General features: G+C 41.0%; 1 protein-coding gene across 5 annotated transcripts in view; it reads right to left on the bottom strand.

Moving 5' to 3' along the window:
• C11H11orf49 (chromosome 11 C11orf49 homolog) overlaps window positions 1-24,277 on the bottom strand; it is a 202,280-nt gene that overhangs the window by 120,824 nt on the left and 57,179 nt on the right. Inside the window, exon 1 of one of the 5 annotated variants that reach the window (XM_043482469.1) lies at window positions 4,240-4,251. The exons of the other annotated variants lie outside the window; for them this stretch is intronic. The gene's annotated coding sequence lies outside the window, so the exon portion shown is untranslated. Of the gene's footprint in view, window positions 1-4,239; window positions 4,252-24,277 lie in introns of those variants that run through there. 5 annotated transcript variants of the gene reach the window in all.

Genomic DNA, 24,277 nt, shown 5'->3' with positions numbered 1-24,277 from the left:
TCTCTAAACAGAGCTCCTGATAACAGAACTTCCAGGAGCTTGTCTAACTTCACTTGAAATTCACAGTAATTGTGTTTTCATGATTTCTCTGGGGAAACGTCTCCTACCCTTAGAGGAAAATTTTCTGGACAAAGAATGTTCCTCTTAAGAAAGCTGCAATATTTCTGTTATGTCTTACCTCGTGCTACATGTTATATCTCACATATGTTCTTATGTGGGCTCTAAACCTGTTATCTGTTATTTCTTTCTCTTTGGCTCTAACTGTAAATCTCTGTATCTCTTTTGTCAACAGGCTCATCCCATCCGTACTGCTTTTTTTGCCCAGTCATGTCTGACTCTTTGTGACCCCATGGACTACAGCCCACTAGGCTCCTCTGTCCGTGGAATTCTCCAGGCAAGAAGACTGGAGTGGGTTGCCATTCCCTTCTCCAGGGGATCTTCCCGACCCAGGTCTCCTGCATTTCAGGCAGATTCTTTACCATCTAAGTCGCCAAGGGAAGCCCTTTCTTCTGCTACTGAAGTTAAATTTAGTGCCTCAGGTAAGGCTCTCCTTAGTCACCCTCAATACTTCTCACAGTGTGTTCACTCTCTACCTCCGGACCTCAGAACAGCTTTCATCTGTTTTACTGCCAGATCGCCTAGCATATTCTCATCTAATTTCTTGTCAGTTTTCTTCTTTAGCTTTTTCAACTCAATACTAATTTCCTTCCAAGGTTTTCACCACCCATTGCAAGTCTGTAGACGATATTTTAAGGACTATTTTCCGCCTACAACTATAAGGTTTTTTTCTTAATCATCTTTTTATTCTCATTAGGATCCGAAGACCCAACACTATTTTTATGGATCCCTTAAAGGTTAAAAATACTTTCCTCTACCCCATTCAAGAACTGGAGGGATTACATTTATCAACTCTCTCGGTTCAAAGCCAGCAAGTAATCCTCACACCATCATCCTTTGTTCTTGTTCAAGATGATACGAATTAAGCTGGGGGAAAAAAAAAAAGCTTCATACAAATGCTTTTGTTATAAGACAAAGTCTTCTTGGATTTGATCATAATTCAAAATGAAAATAAAATTGGAGGTGAGTTGAGAGGTAGGCTTTGTTCTGTTAGAATCACATACATCAGACTTGCAGCTGCTGATTCCATTCTCTTCTGGGTTATCATCTCATCTCATCATATCTTGTGTTATATTACTACCACTATTTCCAGAGTTATATTCTTTGTATTATTTTTTGTTTTATCTCCAAAGTTGGTCTTACTTTTTAGAAAATAAATGCAGTTTCTTTTGGTAGCCATGTATACTTATATTTAAAAGCTGCTAGTAGACTCATTCATACTTTTAAAATACTCATTTTCCTGACTTAAGGTAAAAGTTATTTTCTGTTCTTTTACCTTTCCAAATTCAAGTCCATTCTGTTTAATTTTTTTGCATTAGCTGGGAACTCCTAAAATGAGAGAGCTCTAGGCATACATGATTAAAGCACTCTTACTGATTCAGTAGTCTATGATGAAAAGAAGTCCGTTTCTTCCTGATACCTTTATAAATATCCTTTCAAATTTTCTTATTAACTTATCAGATTCCAATATCACTTTGATTTATTTTCTTATTTCTAACAGAGAATTTTATTTCTAAAGATACATGAGGAAAGAACTCTAGATAGTAGGTAGGGTCTTACACAAAGCTTTTGTAAACACATGAGAATCTAATGTGTCATTTGGTTAAAAACCTCAGAGAAAAGGGTACCACAAAGTTTCTGATGATCCTGGGATAGTTACTACAGGAAATCTTAAAGGAAGAACATAAAAATTTAACTGGTAAAGAATCCACCTGCAATGTGGGAGACCTGGGTTCAGTCCCTGGGTTGGGAAGGTCCCCTGGAGAAGGGAAAGGCTACCCACTCCAGTATTCTGGCCTGGAGAATTCCATGGACTGTATAATGCATGACTTCGCAAAAAGTCGGACACGACCGAGTGACTTTCACTTTCACGTTCCCATTCCCCAGACACCTGTTTGTCAGGCGCAGTCTTGAATTCACTCACATTAAACTTTCTCTGTGATATAAACCTTCTTAATATTGATTTGTTTTAGAACACTACCATTCTCTAATTCTTTACTTGGTATCATTTAACCAATTACCAATCTTCTAAAACACAAAGGACATTTTCAGTATTTTTTTGTGATTGATTGAAAATCACAAAGCAGTTATAGATGACAGAACTTAATGGAAATCTATACTGAAACTCACTTTTCCTGCCAAACCTTTAAAGATTCATTTAAGTAAGAAATTGTTTTTCTTTTTTTGAAAAAGAGGGACACAAACAATACCTTGAACATTAACTTGTATCTTAGAAAGTAAGATATTGGGTATAATTACTACATATGCCAGCAATTTCACTTCCAGCTTTATTGTCAAAAAAAAAAAAAAAATGAAAGTAGTACTCAGATATTTGTACACCGTGTTCATGGCAGTATTATTCACAATAGCCAAAAAGTGGAAGTAACCCAAGGGTCCATTGACAGCTGAATGGATAAAGAAAATGTGATACCGGCATACAATGAAATATTATACAGCCTCAAAAAGGAAGGAGATTCTGATACAAGCTACAACTTGGATGAACCTTGAGACAGTAACCTAAATAAAGTAAGCCATTCACAAAAAGACAACTATTGTATGATTCAACTTATATGCAGTATCTTTTGTTGTTCAGTTGCTAAGCCTGCCTGATTCTTTGTGACCCCATGCACTGTAGCTCTCTGGGCTCCTTTGTTCATGAGATTTTCCAGGTAAGGATACTGGAGTGGGTTGCCATTTCCTTCCCCAGGGATGCAGTATCTACAGTAGTCATATTCATAGAGCTAGAAAGCAGAATGATGGTTATCAGGAATAGGGGAGGAGGGAACGGGGAATTAGTGTTCAACAGCTACAGAGTTTTGGTTTGGGAAGCTGAAAAAGTTCTGGAGATGGATGGTGGTGATGGCTGCAAAAATATGAATGTACTTAATGTCACAGAAATGTAGACTTAGAATTGTTAAAATGGGAAATGTTAGTAACATATATTTTACCACAATAAAAATAAAGAAATGAAGATACTGGTTAAGATAATAATAATAATGTAACACAAAAGCCCAGTATGTGTATTTATAGAATTTTTTGATGGAATGAGAAATTTAGTTGTAACTAAAACATTTTTAGAGTGGTTCTGAAGTAAGAATGAATACAGCTTTGTTACTGAAAGTGTGGACCAAGGATGGTGGCATTGGCGACACGTAGAAGCCTCGTAGAAATCAGAATCTCAGGCCCCATCCTAGACCTACTGAATCCCATTCTTCATTTTAACAAGATGCCCAGGTGATTCATATACGCATTAAAGTTTGGGAAGCACTAGTGTGGGGCACACCTTATCACTGTTTAGTTGTGTGACTCTGGGCCAGGTACTTAACCACTCCGCGCCTCAATTATTTTTTTATCTGTAAAATGGTGATAATAGGAATGCTTACTATATAAGGTTGCCAAAGACTAAACGTGATGATAATGCCTGCCGTATACTGCTTGTCACACTCAGGGAATACCAGCTATTGCTATTACTTTGCTGCGCTGTGCTGAGTTGCTCAGCTGTGTCTGACTCTTTGAGACCCATGGACTGCAGCCCCCCAGGTACCTCTGCCCACAGGAGTCTCCAGGCAAGAATCCTGGAGTGGGCGGCCATGCCCCCGTCAGGGGATCTTCCCAACCCAGGGATGGAACCAGGTCTCCCGCAATTCAGGCGGATTCCTTATCGCCTGAGCCACCAGGGAAGGTCATTATTGTTACTTTGCTGTACAGAAAATCTGTGAAAGTAGATTTCAGGGACTTTTCTAAAAATAGTAAATTTAGGAAGTCAATATTTTCCAGAGGATATGAATGGTGCTGGCTTTTAAGAGGTAATAGTGAAAAAAAGATATATGGGAGATAACAGTTTTGGCAAAGCACAAAGGGATGGAAATGTCTTTCTTCAGAAGACCTAATACAGTTGAGGGAAGGTGTCAAATTCATTCACAGTGGGGGAAATTTCTCTTGTTACAGTATGTGAGGACCAGACAAATAATATTTACAAAATACAAATGGAATGGAAGTAGCTTTTAATGACAGTGTCGTATTTGAAAAATATTTTAGGGGCCCAATGGTATGCTTTTCACATGCTGGAAATCCCCCTGAGGGATATAATCTTTCTGCTGACATATCACAAATATACTTGACTTCTGTGATGAAGACCAGTATCTGGCCAAGGAGCAAGCTGGAAGAGGGAGGAATATTCACCAGGTGGGGAGACAAGAAGGACAGTCACACAGGCCCGCTGAACTGCCAGCACCTGGGCCACGATTCCCAGAAGACGTTGAGTTCCTAACCTACTTTCTCTGGCTGGAGATCTTTCCTCGTCCCAGAAAAGACTTTTGGAGACAGAGAGGATTAAAAAAAATAATAGTTAAGAAGTGAGGTTGCTGGGCTTGCACTTTCCTAGCCGGAATCCCTTTATCTTTCCTGAGAACCCCCCAGATCTGTTTTATTCTAGGTCAGTAATTTAACACTCTCAGCTCTCAATTCAAAGCCAGTAATGACCTTGCTGTGCTGAATTATTAGCCTAGGATATAGAAAGAGAGAGAGAGGGAAGGAGAGGGGGGAAAAAAAGAAACCCTAAAAACAACAGAAGCCTTTTGATCAGAGCACCAAACTGCAGTTCGCTGTAACTCAAGCTGCCCATTCTTATATGGCAGGAATTAAGGACTCCCCCTGCCAGGCCAGACCTTATTAAAAGACAATAGCTGTTTGAAAAGGGTAAGCAAGTTGATATGGATATAATAGGCCACATATGGGGGCCCTTTTCTACTCTGAAATAAAGCTCCCTCTTAAGAGTTGTGAGCTGGGAAATCCAGTATTCAGTAAGGCAGGAGGAGGAGATAGAATTGAAGAGAGTGGGTAGCCATGCAGAAATGCTTGAAGGTGCTTTAGGGAAAAGCGGGGAGGGCTTTGGGGAGCCTGCAGAGATGCGCATCAATCACTGTGTAGAGGCTTTCAGAATGGCCAGGTGCTCTGAGGTCCCCCAGAGGTGTTTAGGACCAGTGATGACAGGGATTTGGCCGGAACTAATATAGTGGTTAGTTTCTCTAATGGGTTAACAACGACAACAAAAAACAAGCAGCAAACTAGTAAGCTCCGGCCAGGAATGATGCAGCTGGCAAAAAGTAACCTTTTCTGTCTTGTTTTAAACCACCTATCACGTCAACATCCTAAACTCCTGACGAGTACCATCGAGTGCCACTTAAATGTTCTTGTTGTCTCTAGGATGATATTTAAAAAAAAAAAGGAAAAAGCCCTGCAAAACAAAGACAGTAAACTCCAAAAGAAATTGCCTCTTGCCTACAAACTACACACTTCCGCTGTGCAGAGAGGAAACCACAGGACCTGGGACTTCTCACTCTATTAGCTAATCCATCTTTGCTTGTCTAGCGCCAAAACACTGCCCATTAATGGATGATGCTTTTCGAGGATCCTAAATCCACAACAGAATTTTCCAACCACTGTTTTAGCTATCTCTAAGATCTTGTTAGTATGTTACAAAACAAGGAAGGATTTAAGAGTGATTCAAGTTATTTAAACACATTAATCTAGTTGTTTATGACTAAATTCTGAATTCCCAAATTCCTAAGCAGAACTATCAGAGAGGTATTTTCCTTTCCTCCACCACCCTTCGCTAATTGCCAAATGAACAGCTCTCCCATTCCCATCCACTGCAATTAATGGGCTAGCCTGATGGAATTTACAACCAAAGAAAAAACACAAGGGCTCTCTAACACTTGCTTGTTTCACTGGGCGGTCAACGGGGCACAAAACTGATCTTTTGCAAATTGAAGGGTTTTGCTGATTAAAGAGAAAATCTGGATTCCTAAGAAAAAAAATTCTGCCTCACCACTAGGCTTAAGACTCCAAAACAAACAGATGATTTTTACAAAAAGTTATTAGAGATAATTGTTTCCATAAAATATCACAATTCTAAACTACTCTCCATTACGTAGACTCATTTCAGATGGGGTCATCATGTAAGAAGGGACGGACGAGCAACGGAGAGCTATGAAAAGAGTAATGGGGAACATCAAACACCACGCTCATTCCCTCACTCATGCCTAAGCATATGGTGACCATATTTTCAGAAGTTCAAACTGGGACACAGAGTCTAAAAAAGTTTTTTATTTGGTGTGTGGGCCACTTCCAGGTGTGAGAAACGGTCTAAAGATTTTACATATAGATATAGGTGTAATGGCTATGTTTTACATGCCATGCTAATTGATAAAAATTAAATGTCATACCATTTGATAAATTTTTTAAAAGATTTATTTGATTGTTTTGGGGTGCCCTGGGCCTTCGTTGCTCTCTGAGCAGGCTTGCTCTAGCTGCGGCAAGGGAAGGGGTGCTACTCTTTGCGGCGGTGCACGGCTGTCTCGGTGCGACGGGCCTCTCTTGCAGCAGAGCGCGGGCTCTAGGCACTTGGGCTTCGGGAGCTGTGCATGGCTTTAGCTGCTTCATGGCATGTGGGACCTTCCCGGACCAGGAATCACACCCGTGTCCTCTGCATTGGCGTGTGAATCATTAACCACTAGACTACTAGGGAAACCCAAATCTTTATTTATTTATTTGGCTGCACCAGGGCTCAGCTGCAGCATGCAGGATCTTTGGTTGTGGCATGCTAACTCTTAAGTTGCAACATATGAGTCCCTGACCAAGGACTGAACCTGGACCCACTGCATTGGGAGGGAGTGTGTGAAGTCTTAGCCACCAGGGATAAATATTAAAAGACATACAGCCTATATAATCTGAAAAATAATATTTTATACAGAACAGCATGGATAGTATAAAACCACTGATACAAAACTACATATCTATGGGCGTATATGCAAGTAGACAAGATGTTTGAAAGAACAGAGAAAATGAGGGCAAGAAAAAAAATGAAAGAAAATTTCTCATAACTGAAAGACATGAGTTCCCAGATTGAAAGGATCCTTACAAGCCCAGCACGATGAATGATTACAGATGCATGCCAAGGTTCATCATTGTAAAAACACAGACTCTGCCTTTTCTTGGGGGTGTGGCAAGATCTCTCTATAGCAGAACATGGAGAACAGGAGACACTGGTGCAGCTATCTTTGGAAAACAGAACCTGCCACAGTTTCCCTCTGGTCATAACAATTTTACATTCTTCCCAACTGCAAAATACAGCCTGCTCTCTGAAACCTCTAAAGTCTAATTCCATTTCAGTGTTGACCCAAAAGTCTAGGATCTTGTCATATAAATCAAAACCAGGTCCAGATAAAGTTGCTTCAGTACAATTTCTCGGGTATGGCTCCTTGGGTCTGGTTCCTCATCTAAACACCTGTACACCGAGGAGATGAGTGATTAATACATGCTTATCTACACCTAGTACGTACAATGACAGTACAGGCATAGGATAACCACAAAAGACTTCCATTCAAAAACAGCGAGGAGGAGAGGATGTATTCATTGGTCCGTTGCAGCTCTGAAATCCATCCAAGCACAGGTCTTATTTCCTTGATTTGGGCCCAATCCTTCTTCCAGGTAATGATTTTCTGTGGCCGTTGACTCTGTACTCTGAGCTTTTGGTTCCATCTTCTGAATCATATTTTCATCTCCATGAAACATTGCTTCAGTTTGTAGCTGAGTAGCCTTCCTGTCTATTGAAGTCTAGGGGTCCAAAGGTAACTTTTTTATTTTGTATTATTTCTATCTTCCTGAGTCCAAGCTGGTGGCACTTCCACCAATACAATTCTCTTAAAAATATGGGTTTTTCTATTACCTTAATTGGGGTTTACTTCATCAGACAAAAGCTATACACCCAAATCTCCCTGAGGCAGGCCCTGTTTGGGTTTTCTTCTGAGGCCTTTTGAATCAGTCTAAGAGGCTCCACCTTGGAATCTGAGGCTTTAACAAATGGTGCCTCTTTACTCTAAGACCACATTTTTCTGACAGCCCTCTGGATTTGATCTTTGCCCTGAGGCACTTTCTTACTTTGAGTACTTTTTCCTGGTTGGAAAGACTATCCATGCTCTCTGTATTTCCTCTAAATTCTACTTGAAAGCAAAATAGTTCATTTCTTTAGCTCATCTCTCTCACATTTTACTGTGAAAGTGAAAGTCACTCAGTTGTGTCCAACTCTTTGTGACCCCATGGACTATACAATCCATGGATTTCTCCAGGTCAGAATACTAGAGTGGGTAGCCTTTCCCGTATCCAGGGGATCTTCCCAACCCAGGGATCAAACCCAGGTCTTCCACACTGCAGGCGGAGTCTTTACCAGCTGAGCTACAAGGGAAGCCCAAGAATACTGGAGTGGGTAGCCTATCCCTTCACCAGGGCATCTTCCCAACCCAGGAATCAAACTGGGGTCTCCTGCATTGCAGGCAGATTCTTTACCAACTGAGTTATCAGGAAAGCCCATACATTTTACTGTAGGCAGCTAGAAAAAGACAGACAGGTGGCCTAGAAATTTCCATAGCTAGCCCACTGTGTTCACCAGGTACATTTCCTATTTTTTTCACATTACCAAAGGTGACAGTACACCAAACTTCCTGTCTCCGAATAACAAGGGTCTTTTTCCACCACCCCCCCTGCCCCGCAACATTTATTTGGCTGTGCCAGGTCATAATTGCGGCACTCAGGATCTTTGATCTTTGTTGCAGCATGCAGGATCTTTCACTTATGGCATATGGGATCTAGTTCCCTGACCAGGGATGGAGCCCAGGCCCCCTGCATTGATTGACAGCCTGGAGTCTTAGCCGCTGGACGACCAGGGAAGTCCCATCTCCAGCTTCCAATAACATCTGTCCTCACCCTTTTTTAAGCCTTCATGGACAGTCTTCTTGAGGCCCATCAGACTTCTGCTAACTTCTCCTCAAGGTCCTCCTGACTTCTTGCCTGCTGCCTGGTCTCCAGGCCAGTGGTGCATGTTTGAGGTTTTTGTTACTGAGCTTCCTCATTCCTAGGAACAAATGCTGTTCCAGACCTCTGTGACTGCTTAAAAAAACCACACCAAAGTTGGTGGCATAAAAAATAAAAATGCTTTTATGCTCATGGATTCAGTAGGTTCAGAAATTATAGAGTGCAGCAGAGATGCCCTGTCTTGACTCCACAATGTCGGGGACCTACATTGGGAAGACTTGAGTGGCTGGGGTCAACGTGAAGGGCTGGGGACATGATCCACTGGAGGCGTCTTCACTCTCCGGTTGGGCACCTGCACTGGGACGACCTGAAGACCAGGCTCGTGGCCGGGCTTCTTAGAGCATGGCAGCTGGCCAGGAAGAGGGGTCCTCAGGGGGAACGTCTGAAGCCTGAGGTCCCAGAGACAGAATCTACATGGCCTTTTGTGACCTAGCCCTGGGAAGTCACAAAGTCTTTCTTCTATCGTATTCAAACTCAAGTGGAGGGCACATAGACCCCACTTCTCCAAGGCAGGAATATCAAAGAATGTGGGGTCCTTTTTCAAGACCACTATACCAAAAATAAAGATGAAAGAAGATAGGGAGTCTAAAGGGTAACGGTGAAAGTCCAGAGATCCCTGATAGCAGCTATATAGCACACGGAGAGATAAAGTAAAAAAGATAGAGCAGAAAACAATATTCTGGAGGAGACTTCTTTAAGGAGATAAAAAAGAGAGAATAAATACATACAAATATTCACGCACTTGCTTCTGTCAGAGTCCTGGCTGTGAACAGATAATGCATTGAAAGAGGATAGCTGAGGACTGTGTTTCAGAAAAAGGGTATTTACAAAGGTGTCGACAGGGCTGAGGGAGAGTGGATTACCTAAGGGCTAGCTGGGATCTGTGTTTACCCCTAGGCCTGGAGAGGCAGGTGGAGGGAAAGCTTCCTGGAATCCAGAAACAGTAGGGACCATTCGACTTGAGCTGTGACCGTCAGTAGAGGAACAGAGCCAACCCAGCCCACAGCAGACTGGTAGAAAGAGAGACAAATGAACATGTACCCCCATCTCCCTCTCTCCCCTCCGGCCCTTCAGTCTCCGGCCAGTACCTCCCACTGGCTTTAACCCAAATGCAAGCCACAGGGCAAGAAAGTCTATGGATTCAAATCCATACAGATCAGCCCTCCAGAGCAGAGAAATGTGGAGACTGGATCTGGAGGGGCAAGTGGAATAGCGCAGCACTAGAGGGAAATTTATGCAACTGGACAGTATTTGGTTCAGTTGTTTGATAAATCTATAGGAAATTAAACAAACGAGAGAAAAAAAGTAGCGGGGGAAATCCTAGGGGCAAGAAGGTTGTACAACATAGTTCAGGGGTTGATAGTGTTTATATAATTATAAAATATAAACACTGAGTCACAACAAAAATCTGGACATAAGTATATTGGGCGGTTGTGGGGGTAAGTAAAGGTACATATGTGTGGTAAAGGAAGTAATATCTTAGAGTGGGAAGTCAATAGGGAATTCCTCAATTTGAAAAAAATCAAGAAGTAGCAACATAAGCTAGTAATCTAGAGATCTGGAAATAAATGCCAAATAAATCACTCTAAGTTGAAAGTGGTTATCTTTAAGGAATGGGAAACTGAACTGAGAGTTGGCGGAATTTTTTTTTTTTTTAACAATTCTTATAGAACTATTTCATTCTTTAAATTGTATGCACGTATAATTTTGATTAAAAAAAATAAATTAGGAAAAGAATACTCAGCTTAGAGGGCTACCTGTTCTGTGACACCTTCTGTGACCCCTCCAGCTTACTTAAGATGTCTATCCTCTGGACAGTCTTAATCTTACACCTTAAACCTCTAGGTAGCTCAAATCACAAGTAATTTAATCACTGGCTTATTTGTGAGTTCTCTCAAGGTAGGGACCATGCCTTATTAATCATTGTTTCCCCAGCATCTGTGATAAACCAAGGCATATAAGGAGTATTTAAGAAGTATTTCATAAATTGAATGATCTCAGTCAATAGCACCAATACCCCATCAGTCACAGAGGACAGAAAACGATCTTTCTAACCCCTCACTTAAATAACTTCCTAAGCTCTATTACCTCACTGCAATATGCTGAATATTTGTAGCCCTTTCAAAATGCATATGTTGAAACCTAATTCCCAAGGTGATGGTATTTGAAGATGGGGCTTTTGGGAGGTAGGTCAGGAGGATGGAGCTCTCATGAACGGGACTCGTGCCCTTATAAAAGAGGCTCATGGGAATTCCCTGGCCCCTTCTGCCATGGGAATATACAGCAAAAAGATGGTCATCTATGAACCAGGATGCAGGGTTCAACAGACAGAATCCCATCAACCTCTGCAAGGAACTGACCTTGCACTTCAAGCACCCAGAACTGTGAGGAGAAAATTTCTGTTTATAAGCCATATAGTCTACCGTAGTTTGTTACAGCAGGTCGAACAGACTGATGCACAGACCACAGACCCTTCGTCGTTCTCTGAATACACCAAACCTCTGTCCCCTTGCTCATGCTATTGCCTTAGCTAGAGATGCTCTCCTTGCTCAGTTCCCATTCTCCAGTATTCATTTTCTAAAGACCATCTGAAGCTTTCCTCAAAATTTACACTCAGAATAAATCTCTTCTTCCACTTATCCCAAAACATGTTGCCCGAAATTCTACCCGGCACTTACTGAGCAGTATCTTAATAATTGTGCTTACATCTGATTTTCTCCTTGAATTCACAAGTTCCTCGAGTTCAGTTGGCTTATTCATCTTATGTCCTTCATTAACATGGTCTTTAGCGTATAGTGGATCCACAAACATTGTAGGAGACACTGTTTTCTGGTATGTAAGCTGTCATGATTTCTGCTTCCCGTAAGAATGACAGTGAATTCCTCGAGGACCATGTCTGACACGGTGGTTGGCAATTTACTAAATGCCAACTAGAGGTAACCTCTAGCTAACTAGAGGTTTAAGGTTTAAAGGCTTAATAAGGGCTTCTCAGGTGGCACCAGTGGTAAGGAATCTGCCTGCCAATGCAGGAGGCACAAGGGATGCAGGTTCGATCCCTGAGCTGAGAAGATCCCCTGGAGGAGGGCATAGCAGTATTCTTGGGTTTGGAAGATCCCCTGGAGGAGGGCCTGCCAGTATTCCTGCCTGGAGAACCCATGGACAGAGGAGCCTGGAGGGCTACAGTCCAGAGCATTGCAAAGAGTTGGACACGGCTGAAGCGACTTAGCACGCACAGGGCTTAACAAATAGTAACTAAATTTTAAAAATTAAAAGAAGACCAAGCAGTGAGTTTACTTCTCAGCCTTTATGAGGTACTGTCTTTCACTTTGCCTTTCTTTTTATCTCAACATAATTGAGCCTTCCACAAACCGGCCCTACCCTAATTATATATTTCCTGTTAGTTACTTTTCTATATGTACTGGTCCTCCACAAGTCAAGGGAGACTCTTTTATGACTCCTTGCAGTGTATGGTACTTTCTACTTCTGCTAATATAATTATATTCCACTAGAATGAAAGTTCCAAACATTTCCTCTTACAATAAAGGTAGACTAAGGAATTCAGACCAACCCTTCTGGCTGAGAAAAACTGGATGAATTATTAAAAGCACCTGTTTGAAGTCATCAGCAAGCCACCAAGTCAGATGAAGAATGACAAGGCCAGGTAGGTATAAGAGAAGAATAAAATCCAAAGAGGTGAGTCCAGTGTTTGGAGTCATTTTTCTCCATGGGCAGGGATTCTAACCAGAAGGATCCATGGATTGAATTCAAGGAATCTACAGACTTAGATAGGGAAAAAAATTACATCCTTATCTTCACTAACCTTTAATTGGAATTTAGTATCTCCTTCAACTATGAAAGTAAACATAGCAGAATTACCAGTGCCTGTGATTTTTTTTTCAAAAATAGAAATCTCAGATATTTTCATATCATATTAAAGTTGTTCCAGACACTTCACAATATCATTTATACTCATTACCACTTCAAAAACAAGGTAATATTATATCCACTAGTAGTTCCAAGAGCTGTGTTAGTCATAAAAGAGGCAGCTGATAGACTGAGCGGTAATCGTTTTGAATTATTGTTAAGTCCTTGAATTTTCAAATGATTCTTAAGACTTGGCAGTCAAAAAACTGGAGTTCAGGACTCAGGGACTTGGGTAAAGTCTCTAAGGCTCCGGGAAAAGGCTCCATGAAAACTGTGACTGGAAATAAATCAGCCGTCCCTGATGCTTCAGCCCAGCTTCAAATGATTTCAACCCCTGATTGGATTGAGGTGATCCAGGATTGTGAGTGCCCAAGCCATCTGCCAGCAGCAAATATAAATCCTCTTTGAAAATAGATAACGTCATTCCAGGCCTCACATTATCTCTCTAGTTTTTCATATACAATATATAAGACAACTAAAGGGGGAAAGGTATACTATAAGACAATGGAGGAAAAATCCAAGAGAAAGGATAGATGATAGACCCAGACCCACGGAGAATCCAAATAACGAATGATGGACTGCCTAGAACCATGCTTTAGTATGGTCAAGCAAATGAAAGACAAGATCTAGTAAAGAGGCCATTAAAAAAGAACTGAATGGCAGTCCTTTTGATTAAAAATGTTATTGAAGTATAGTTGATTTATAATCTTGTGTTAATTTCTGATGTACAGATTTAGTTTTTGCTATAAGTGATTCAGTTATATCTATATAATATATATAATGATACACATTACATATAATTTTTATATTTTTTCATTATGGCTTACCACAGGGTATTGAATATAGCTCCCTGTGTTATACTGTAGGATCTTGTTATTTATCCATCTTATATATAATAGTTTGCATCTGTTAACACCAAACTCCCAATCATTCCCCCTCCCAACTCCCCTCCCCGCCCTGACAACCACAAATCTGTTCTCTGTATCTGCGGGTCTGTGTCTGTTTCATAGATATGTTCATTTGTGTCATATTTTATATTCTACATGTAAGTGATGTCATATGGTACTTATGTGGTACTTGTCTTTCTCTTTCTGACTTACTTTACTTAGTATGATAATCTCGAGGTCCATGCATGTTGCTGGGAAAGACTGAGAGCAGGAAGAGAAGGGGGAGACAGAGGATGAGATGGCTGGATGGCATCACTGACTCAATGCACATGAGTTTGAGTAAGCTCTGGGAGTTGGTGATGGACAGGGAGGCCTCGTGTGCTGCGGTTCAAGGGGTTGCAGAGAGTTGGACACAACTTAGGGACTGAACAACAACTATCCGTGTTGCTGCAAATGGCATTATTTCATTCTTCCTGATGGCTGAGTATATTCCATTATATACATGTACCACATGATTTTTATCTGTTCATCTGCCGATGGACACTTAGGTTGTTTCCATGTCTTGGCTATTGTAAATAGTGTTGTTGTGAACACATGGGTGTATGTACCCTTTCGAATTATAGTTTTCTCTGAATATATGCCCAGGAGCGGGATTGCTGGATCATATGACAACTCTATTTTTAGTTTTTTTGAGGAACCTATATACTATTTTTCATAGTGGCTGCACCAATTTACATTCCCACCAACATGCCGAAGGGTTCCCTTTTCCCTAAACCTTCTCCAGCATGTGTTATTTGTAGGCTTTTAAAATGATGGCTGAATAGCAGTTCTTCAACTAGAAAATATAATGATCAGAAAATGCTACATATTATATGATTCCAACTATATGATATCCTGAAAAAGGAAAAACTATGAAGACACTAAAAAATATTAGAGGTTGGGGTGGGGAAAGGGATAAACAGGCAGAGCGGAAGGTTTAAACATAATTCTATCCATTTCCTTTGCGCTGTGTCGGGTCTTGGCTGTGGTACGCAGGTTCAGGAGTTGCAGCGGGCAGGCTTAGTTGCCCTACAGCGTGTCGAATCTTAGTTCCCCAGCCAGGGATCAAACCCAAGTCCCCTGCATTGGAAGACAGGTTCTTAACCGCTGGACTACCTGGGAAGTCCCAGAGCAGAGGATTTTTAGAGCACTAAAAATATTCTGTATGATATTACAGTGATGGATATGGGCCATTACACATCTGTCCAAACCCAGAGAATGTACAACATCAAGAGTGAACCCTAAGGAAAACTGGGTTTTCCAGGTGGCTCAGTGGACAAATAATCTGCCTGCAATGCAGGAGACACAGGAGGTGAGGGTTCAATCCCCAGGTTGGGAAGATTTCCCTGGAGGAGGACATGGCAACCCACTCCAGTATTCTTGCCTGGAGAACCCCACGGCCTGAGGAGCCTGGAAGGCTATGATCCACAGGGTCTCAAAGAGTCGGGCACGACTGAGCAGAAGCCTAAGGTAAACTGTAGACTTTGGGTGATAATGATGTGTCAACATAGGCTCATAAACTGTAACAAGCGGCTACTCTGGTGGGATGTTGGTATGAGGGAAGCATGCGTTTTGGGGGAGCAAAGGATATATAAAAAGTCTCTACCTTCCTGTGAACATAAAACTGCTCTAAAGATGTCTTTAAAAAACAAACACAAAAAAGCATATTTGAACTACTACTTGAAAACTAAGATTTTCACAATAATCTAGAAGAATAAATTATAGAAAGTAACCTAATTAAAATCTACTTTGCTGTTGGAAATAAAAATAAGAAAGAATTAAGAATTCAGTATAGGGGAGGCAAGACTGTGTGATGGTTACTTTTATGTATCAATCTGACCAGGCTAAGGGGTGCTCCAATAGCTGGTAAAACATTATTTCTGGATGTGTCTATGACGATGTTTTCAGAAGAGATTAGTTTCTTCAGACTAACTTTCAACCATTTATATTGATAGTTTCCCCAACTTGCAATTTCCCTTTTCCTTCTTCTGTATTTAAAAGACTGATTAAAAGTGCCACAGTAAACACATTAAAAAAAAATACAATAATTGGGAGTTAAGAACTCAATAGATGGATTTAACAGCAAATTAGCCATAAATAAAAGTTCAGAAAAAAGTATTCACACTGAAAGACAAAATGATGAAAAAAATGCAGAAAGTACATAAGAGAGGATACCATGAAAAAGTCTAATGGTCGTGTAATCAGAACTCCAGAAGAAGTGAAGATAGTGGAACAGAAGTAAATTTGAAAAGTTAAAAATTGAGAACTTTCCAAAACTGATAGAAGATGTCAAGCTACATGTTCAAGAAACACTTAAGAATCCCAAATAGTTTATAAATACAAAGAAAAGCAAACCTAGGCACATCAAAGGAGAACTAGCAAAAATCAGACCAAATATCCAAAAAGTAGTCAGAGATTATTGTAAAAGGATAGATTATTTTCAAAGGTATAAGAATAAGACTGATAATGGTGTAAACAAGAAGATAATGGGATGGTATATGCAAAATGCCAAACTGCCAACCTACAATTTATACAAGAAAAAACTGGCCTTCAAAAATGGAGGTGAAAGTTCCAATAAAGTCTATAATTAATAGTTTTCAATTAATAAGTCTCTGATTTTCATAATTATACTATGGTTATAGAAAATGTTAACATTAATGGAAGCTGGGTGAAAGAATGGAATAATGGAAGCTGGCTACAGAAATTCAATAATATTTTTGTGATTTTTTTTGTTAAGTCTAAAATAGTTAAAAGAGAAAATAATGAAACAAAGATAGTTTCAGAATGATAGCTAATTTTAGAGTGGAAGTGCCATGAAGGTTGAGATCTTGTCTGTTCTGTTCACTTCTGTATCCCCTAGTGTCTAGAACACTAACAAAATGCAGTCAGTAAATATTTTTGAATCAAAGAACAATAGTAGCAGTAGCTATTATTTATCCAACACTTCGTATGTCTTAGGTAGAATGCCAAGCACTTTATACTCATTATTTCATTTAAACCTATCAATCATGTCACATATAATTTTATGTTTATATGAATCTCCCTGTTTTATAGGTAAGGCTAAGCAACCTGCCCAAGATCACATACAAGTTAAATGGCAGGCTGTTGAACACAGATCTGATTCCAAAGTCTGTGTTCTTAACAACTGTGCTACAGAGCTTTCAAGTCACATAAAAACACTTCTTTCTTTTTCACTTATCCATATTCTACTCACCTTTCCAGGTTATATTAATCAGTGTTATCCAGAGAAACAGATATATACATATGAGGAGATTTAGCTTAGCTGATTATGGAATTGACACAAGAGATTATGGAGGCCAAGAAGTCCCATGATCTGCCATTTGTAATCTTGAGAACCAAAAAAGTTGGCAAATTCAACCAAGTCTAAATGCCTAAGAGCCAGGGAAGCCAACAGTGTAAGTCCCAGTTTGAGTCTGAATAGACCAGGCCAAGAATCAGGGGGCCAGTGGTTTAAGTTCTAGTTCAGATTAAAGGCTTGAGAACCAGGAAAACCAATGTCTAAGGGCAGGAGAAAATGGACTTCCCAGCTCAAGCAATCAGAGCAAATTTACCCTTCTTTACCTTTTTGTTCTAATCAGGTCAATGGATTAGATGATGCCCAAATGCACTGGGGAGGGCAATCTTTCTTTAGTTTACTGGTTCCAATGCTAATCTTCGAAAATATCTTCATAGACACATCCAGAAATAATGTTTTACCAGCTATCAGGTCACCCCTTAGCCTGGTCAGGTTAACACATAAAATTAACCATCATACAGGTCAAGACAAATTCTTCTATGATGTAATTACTCGAGTGCCCATTATTTCACCATACTCTCAGATCTCCAAGCACAATTTAATGCCATTGTATAAGGTCTTGAATGGTTCTCTAGTTAATCAATAAGCATTAACTCCTCAACCAGATTACACACCTGAAGCCATGTGACCATATCTTATACTCCTATTGATATAGACCACATTTAAAGCTCTATAACAACACTTGCTATTTTGGTAATAAAGGCATGAAGAAAAATATTTAGTTGGAAAAACCATGCATGGAATATCATTTGGGGATGCCTTAAAGATTGGGCCTATATGGTTTAAGATTCTAAACAACAAACCTGACTCAGAAAAACACTACCTTAAAAAAAGGTGCTTTTTACATCAAGTTTTCTATAATACCTTTTTTTCCTCACGGCAAGTTAGTGGATGTTCAGGGCAATTTGAACAGAGCAGTACAGCCCTCTCGGTTAAACCCCTTTGAGAGGGCACATATATTGCACAGAAAGTGAAGTCTGAGGGTGTGCACGTGGACAACTATTCCCACACACGTACACGGTAACTTGTGTGGTGTAAATATACTCTCCCTGCCTGGAACTGCCCGGGTAATACTCTCTCCTTGGGCTCTGCGGTTTCCCAATACATCCCAACTGTTTGGAGGCTGGCGCTTGGCTCAGCAAGCACAGATAAACAGCTTCCTGGAGCAAGCTGCCAGTGTGACGAGCAGTGACCTCAGCAGAGGATGTCTGCTTTTCATTACCCTCAGCACAACACGGCACTGCTGGAGCTAAGAACAGAACAATACAAGCTGGAAAAGCTGGACTGACTCGGGTCTCCCATTACACCTTGAATTTTTAAAACCTTGGCAGCCAGAGGAAAGAGGGTATAGACAGGAAGTGAGGAAATAGCTTAAATGTGGGGTGGGGGGGAAGCTTTCTTAGGTTATTCTCTGAATAAACTAATACTAAACGGCTAACAGTCATGCAGAAAATCATCAAATGTCTTTAATCTCCAAACAGTGCATGCAGTGTTACAGAAAACAAGAGAGACTAACAAGTCCTAAGGATCTTCATCTCTAATACTATTTAAAGAGAAATACTATCACTTTCCAAAAAAGCCATGAAATAGGAGGGATGCAAACATCCCAGAAAACTGGAGCTAAAGGGGAATGAGACTTACATGAAAATGAATCATCAATACATAAAGTCAGGTACTGGAGTAGGAAATGGCAACCCACTCCAGTATTCTTGCCTGGAAAATTCCATGCACAGAGGCACCTGGAGGGCCAGTCCATTGGGCCTCAAAGAGACGGACAAGACTGAGCACATAGTTAGATATTTCACACCTGTCAATTCACTACATTTGCATAACAATCCTATGAGATAGGTATTATCATCCCTAGCAACGGTTTTGACTTGGAAAATACAGTTCAAGGACCTTAACAAAGACATTTGCTATTAATGTTATTTAATGACAAAGAGATAAATTCAGGGCTGCTTCTACAGCTACCCCAGAAATGGCATTAGCTACTGTTGCAGCCCCAGAAGTCGGTAATCTTGGAATGATGAGTCCAAAAATAAAACTACATGCTCATAACATTTTATGATAAGATAGTTTCTACCATGTTGATTACAGTTGCATCTGCAAATTGAAGAAAGAAAGCACAGTCATGACCTCAGAAGATCCCCTGGAGGCGGGCATGGCAGCCCAGTCCAGTATTCTTGCCTGGAGAATCCAATGGACAGAGGAGTCTACTGGGCTATACAGTCCCTGGGGTTGTAGAGAGTCAGACCTGACTGAGGAACTAACACTTTAAGTCTTCCCAAGTGGCACAGTGGTAAAGAATCCACCTGCCAGTGCAGAAGGCTCAAGAGACGCAGGTTCGATCCCTGAGTGGGGAAGATCCCCTGGAGGCGGGCATAGCAACCCACTCCAGTATTCTTGCCTGGAGAATCCCATGGACAGAGGAGCCTGGTGGGCTACAGTCCCCAGGGTGGCAAAGAGTCAGACACGACTGAGCACGCATGCATACACATACTGTGCTGATCAGAGCCGCATCTGTTAGCTGAAGAAAGAGAGCTCAGTTCTGACCTCGGACAGGAACTTGGTTGGATACGACCCTTCTTGAGGGATACTGAGAAACAGTTTGTTTTGTGGGCAAGTCACTGACTGCAGAGATGCACCTGCCGTGCGTGGGGCTGGGAGCGATGCACAGGTGGACATCTAAACAAATCACAGCAACAGAGAGAAGCTTCATTTGACTTTCGTTTCCCTTTTCTCGGGGAAGAAGGGCCTTTGTGTGGCTGCCAAAAATCTGACTGTCCATCCTCCTCCCCCTGGCTCCCTCCCACCCCCATCTCAGTTCATTAACAACCTTCTGGTTCAAGGCGCCAGATTGTGTCATTCTTTCCTGCTCGCATGCCAGGCCTGTGCTGCCAGCACCACAGAGCTTCTAGAGTTCTGAGCAAATTATGGGAGAGATTAAAAGCACTGATGAATTTTTTAAAGTAATTTTTTTATTTCTTTATTTTTGGCTATGCTAGGTGCTTGCTGCTGTGTGAGTTTTTTTCCAGTTGTGACGAGCAGGGGCTACTCTCAAGTTGGGGTGCGAGGGCTGCTCACTGGGGAGGCTTCTCTCGTCGCAGAGCACGGGCTCTGGGTGCCCGGGCTTCAGCAGCTGCGGCACGTGGGCTCAGTAGTTGCAGCTCCCAGGGCTCGAGAGCGCAGGCTCAGTACTTGTGGCAACACAGGCTTAGCTGCTCCGTGGCAGGTGGGATCCTCCCGGCCGAGGGATCCAACCAGTGTCTCCTACACTGGCGGGCCAGATTCTTTACCACTGAGCCAGGAGGGAAGCCCTGATTAATTTAAATAGTTCTATTGTTGATTAGGTAAAGATTCTTAACTTCTGATTAGCAACAGCACTATTGACACGTTACCTCAGATTTGTGTGTGTCTACTTGATTGCCAGAGGAGCACTCGGAATGATCAGAGTGAGAAGGGATATCAGGGCTTGGACTGGGTCAAGTAAAGGTTCTTTCTATTACTTATAGATTAAAATAAATCAAGTAATTTCTCTAAGGGGAGACATTTCAGTGTGGAGAATTACACCTAACATTTATACTAGCTAGCTGTTAAGAGCAGCTCCCAAGAAAACAGAAATAGTATCACTGGGTCTTGAGAATACTTCAGCCAAGGATGGAGTTCCTTCATTTCCTCTTATTGAACGGTTTCATGACAGCTAAATTCTTCTTAACTTGTAGCAGGGAGTGGGTGGGGAAGTAAGGTCTATCCCGACAGGGAGAATCTGGGCCCAATTATTACTTCCATAACCTTTGACTCTGACTTCTGAATGAGTCGGGGGACCGGTGGGCTGTGAAATGGCTTCCTCAGTCACCAGGTCAAGTGCCGCCGGATGGTTTCCTGTACTCAAAACATGAGGGGCCTGAAGAAGAAAGATGGATGCTAAGCAAATAAGCAGCTTCTTACATACTCAGTGCACCTGGATTTTTAAGCTTCAAAAAACTTTCAAACCCGCCACTATGTTTCCTTGGCATCCTTTTCCTACAAGATACCTCTGGTAATATAGAAAAGAACAAGAATCCTCTATGGATTTCATAAATGATGGCTTAACAGAAATGCCTGGGCCAGGATCAGTGAGGGCAGGATTGCTTCAGCTTTGGCAAAATCTATTCCAGGCAACCCTCTGAGAATGCAGACGGTGACAGTGAAAAGTGGATAATTTTCTGTTACAGTAGGTCAACTGCAGCTAAGAACTGAACTGTGGAAAAAAGATGGGGATGAGGGGCAGGCCAGGACAAGCATCACCCCTGGTGAAGACGCCTGTGATATGATTAGTCACCATTACTTCACCATGCTACACTGTGGCTCAACTTTACAACAATAAGCTGGGAGAACGTGGAGCAGAAATGGCCCAGAGAAGTCTTGAGTCTGCTCCTCACTCAGAGCTTTGAGCCTGAAAATCAGCGAGGTCCTAATTTGTCCTCATGTGCTTCTCAATGCTCCAGACCTGCTCCTCTGTTACCATGGGCACAGGAAGAGCCCAAACATGACTTAAATACTGGGTGGTGGATAATCCTACAAAACCTGCCAACTTTAGAACTGAAAGTTTACGCCCTGATCGTTCTAGATTACTGAGAAGTGGGTCATCTTTCATAGGGCTTAGAGCACCTGTTTAAAAAAGAAAAAGTAATACATACTTTATAACCATGGATTGTTTTCATTAGAGTTACATTTTAAATGATTTAAGAATACGCACTATTGGAATCTCCTTTCCTCCAAGAGTAAATTAATGAAACTCACATTTCATGGACTTATTCTAACTAAAACAATAAAAAAAGGAATTTGATGCTGGCACCTTTTACAACTAAAGTATATAAAAAAGCATGCAAGTTCCCAACTGAATTCTGATGATTAATATGTATCAGAATGGAATTAATAATTTTTTCTAAAATTAATAAATATTTCCATCTCCATATTTAAACTATATAAATATATAGTATATATTAGATAACACTAATTGTTTTGTTGTTCTTACTTATTATATATGAGCAGTGCCCATGAGAAAGGCCAATTACCTGTAAGGTAGATTTCTATGACTACTGCCTGTTAAAGGTATTCCTCTCTGAGAAGCAGCAAATAAAATTAGTCAAATTTTCTTTTCTGGACAAAGGAAGCCTAGGTAATAAAGGTGGACAAAAACAAGGTAAGTCACCTGAGCTGAAGTAACTTATCAGCTCTCGAATGAGGAGCCAATCATTCTATAATTTGAACCCTCAAATGATGTTTGATAAACTCTCAATTGATAAATTATCAATAATAATTTGATAAGCCCTCAAATGCCATCCCCTCCAAGGGGCCTTCCTGGCCATTCTATATATCACATTATCCTAGTTACTTCCTTGTTGCTTATCTTGTTACAGTTACCAGTTGTGTAACCTGGGGAATGTTACTTTTGTGTGCCTGAATTTCCTAATATATAAGATGAAGATAGTACTAGTACTCCACCTCGTAGTATTTTTGAGAATTAAATGACATAATACATGTTACAGGCTTGGAACAATGCCCAGAACATAGCAAGTATTTATCTACTATTAGCTATTGTTGTCATCATCAGTTTACTTGTTTACTGACTATCTCTCACTAAACCTCCAGGTCCATGAGGGCAATTATTAACATCTTATTTGTCTTGTTCACCACTCTTCTTCATTACCAAATACACACAGGCACTAGTAGTGCTCAAAAATAATCACTGCATGAATGAATTCATGAAGAAATGTTGTCATAGAGTCTCACATATCCTTAAGATAAACCTCCATCAATGAAGGTAATCTGTATATGTACTTGTAACCAAAGAAGTCGTCATGAAAACTTCCCTAGGAAGCTAAAATCATCATTAAAAAAAAAAACAAAAACAAGACACTTGATCATAAAAAAGAGCCCTCCTGGGCCCACCAAGCAAGGCCACAGAGTACCATTCTTTTCTATATTAGTATGTGGGGGTCAAGCTCCCTGATGCCACAGGGCTGTAACTACCAATTTAGCCTGTGAAGAACGGTTCCCAATCATGATAGGAGCTCTCAGATTTCAGCCTGTTTTTCTCTCATCATTATTTTCCAGTGTTTTAAAAAACCACATTTCCCATTTTATCTTTGCCACAAGAACCTGGTCACACTCTACTGCGGTTTCTAAGTTACCGCTACTCTACTCTGGCCTCTTTTTCTTGGATGTACTTCTTCAAAGGTCCTGACCCGGTGCTGACACTTGGTCTATTCTTAGAGTGGCACCTCTAAATGTCAACTCCTTTTACCTTCCACTGGTTGAAAGACAACATTCAGAGGTAGAGGTTGCATACAACATAAAAGAAAATCCTCCGGGATCTGGTATCCTTCTTTCAAGAGTGTCCAGAGGAATCTGATCTGAAGAGCTCACAGTCTTACACACACACACACAGAGTGCAGCTTAGCCACTCATGTTTTACAGCTTATCCAGATTTGCTGGAACAATCGTGGGTTTGTTGGAAAACACCAACCACCGGGGAGTGACAGCACAGGTAAGAGGGCAAGCCAAGCCACAGAAGAAAACCGGCAGAAAAACCTTCCAAAAACAATTTCCAAGAGCAATCTCTATCATTGTTTAAAGGTAAATTATCCACCATTTATTGTATGAAAATATCAACGTCTAAACTTGAAACTGAGAGATGGAAGTGCGCACTTAACATATTTTTTAAGAGATTTATGTATTTAATTTTTTGGCTGTGGCGGGTCTTCATTGCTGTGTGGGCTTTCTCTAGTTGCAGCTCGCGGGCTTCAGAGATCTGGCTTAGTAGTTTTCGTGCATGGGTTTAGCTGCTCTGTGGCATGTGAGATCTTCCCTGACCAGGGATCAAACTGGTGTCCCTTGCATTCCAAGGCGGCTTCTTAACCACTGGACCACCAGGGAAGCCCAACACACTTTTAAAAAAATTATGTTTCCTATTGTTTAGAGACAGCTCCAATCTATCCCCTCCAACAGGCCAATGTTAAACATTTAAATGGCAATGCATTGAGGTCACCAGACAAAGCAGTGTGATAACCTGTGTGAAGTATAATTCATAAGGGAAACCTCAAAGAATTTAGAAATCATAGCAAGTTCAGTTCAGTGG

The sequence above is a fragment of the Cervus canadensis genome, chromosome 11 (assembly GCF_019320065.1).
Source record: "Cervus canadensis isolate Bull #8, Minnesota chromosome 11, ASM1932006v1, whole genome shotgun sequence".
NCBI classification, from domain to species: domain Eukaryota; kingdom Metazoa; phylum Chordata; class Mammalia; order Artiodactyla; family Cervidae; genus Cervus; species Cervus canadensis.
Note: the sequence above shows the minus strand (reverse complement) of the source record. Positions and strands in the feature narration are given on the sequence as shown.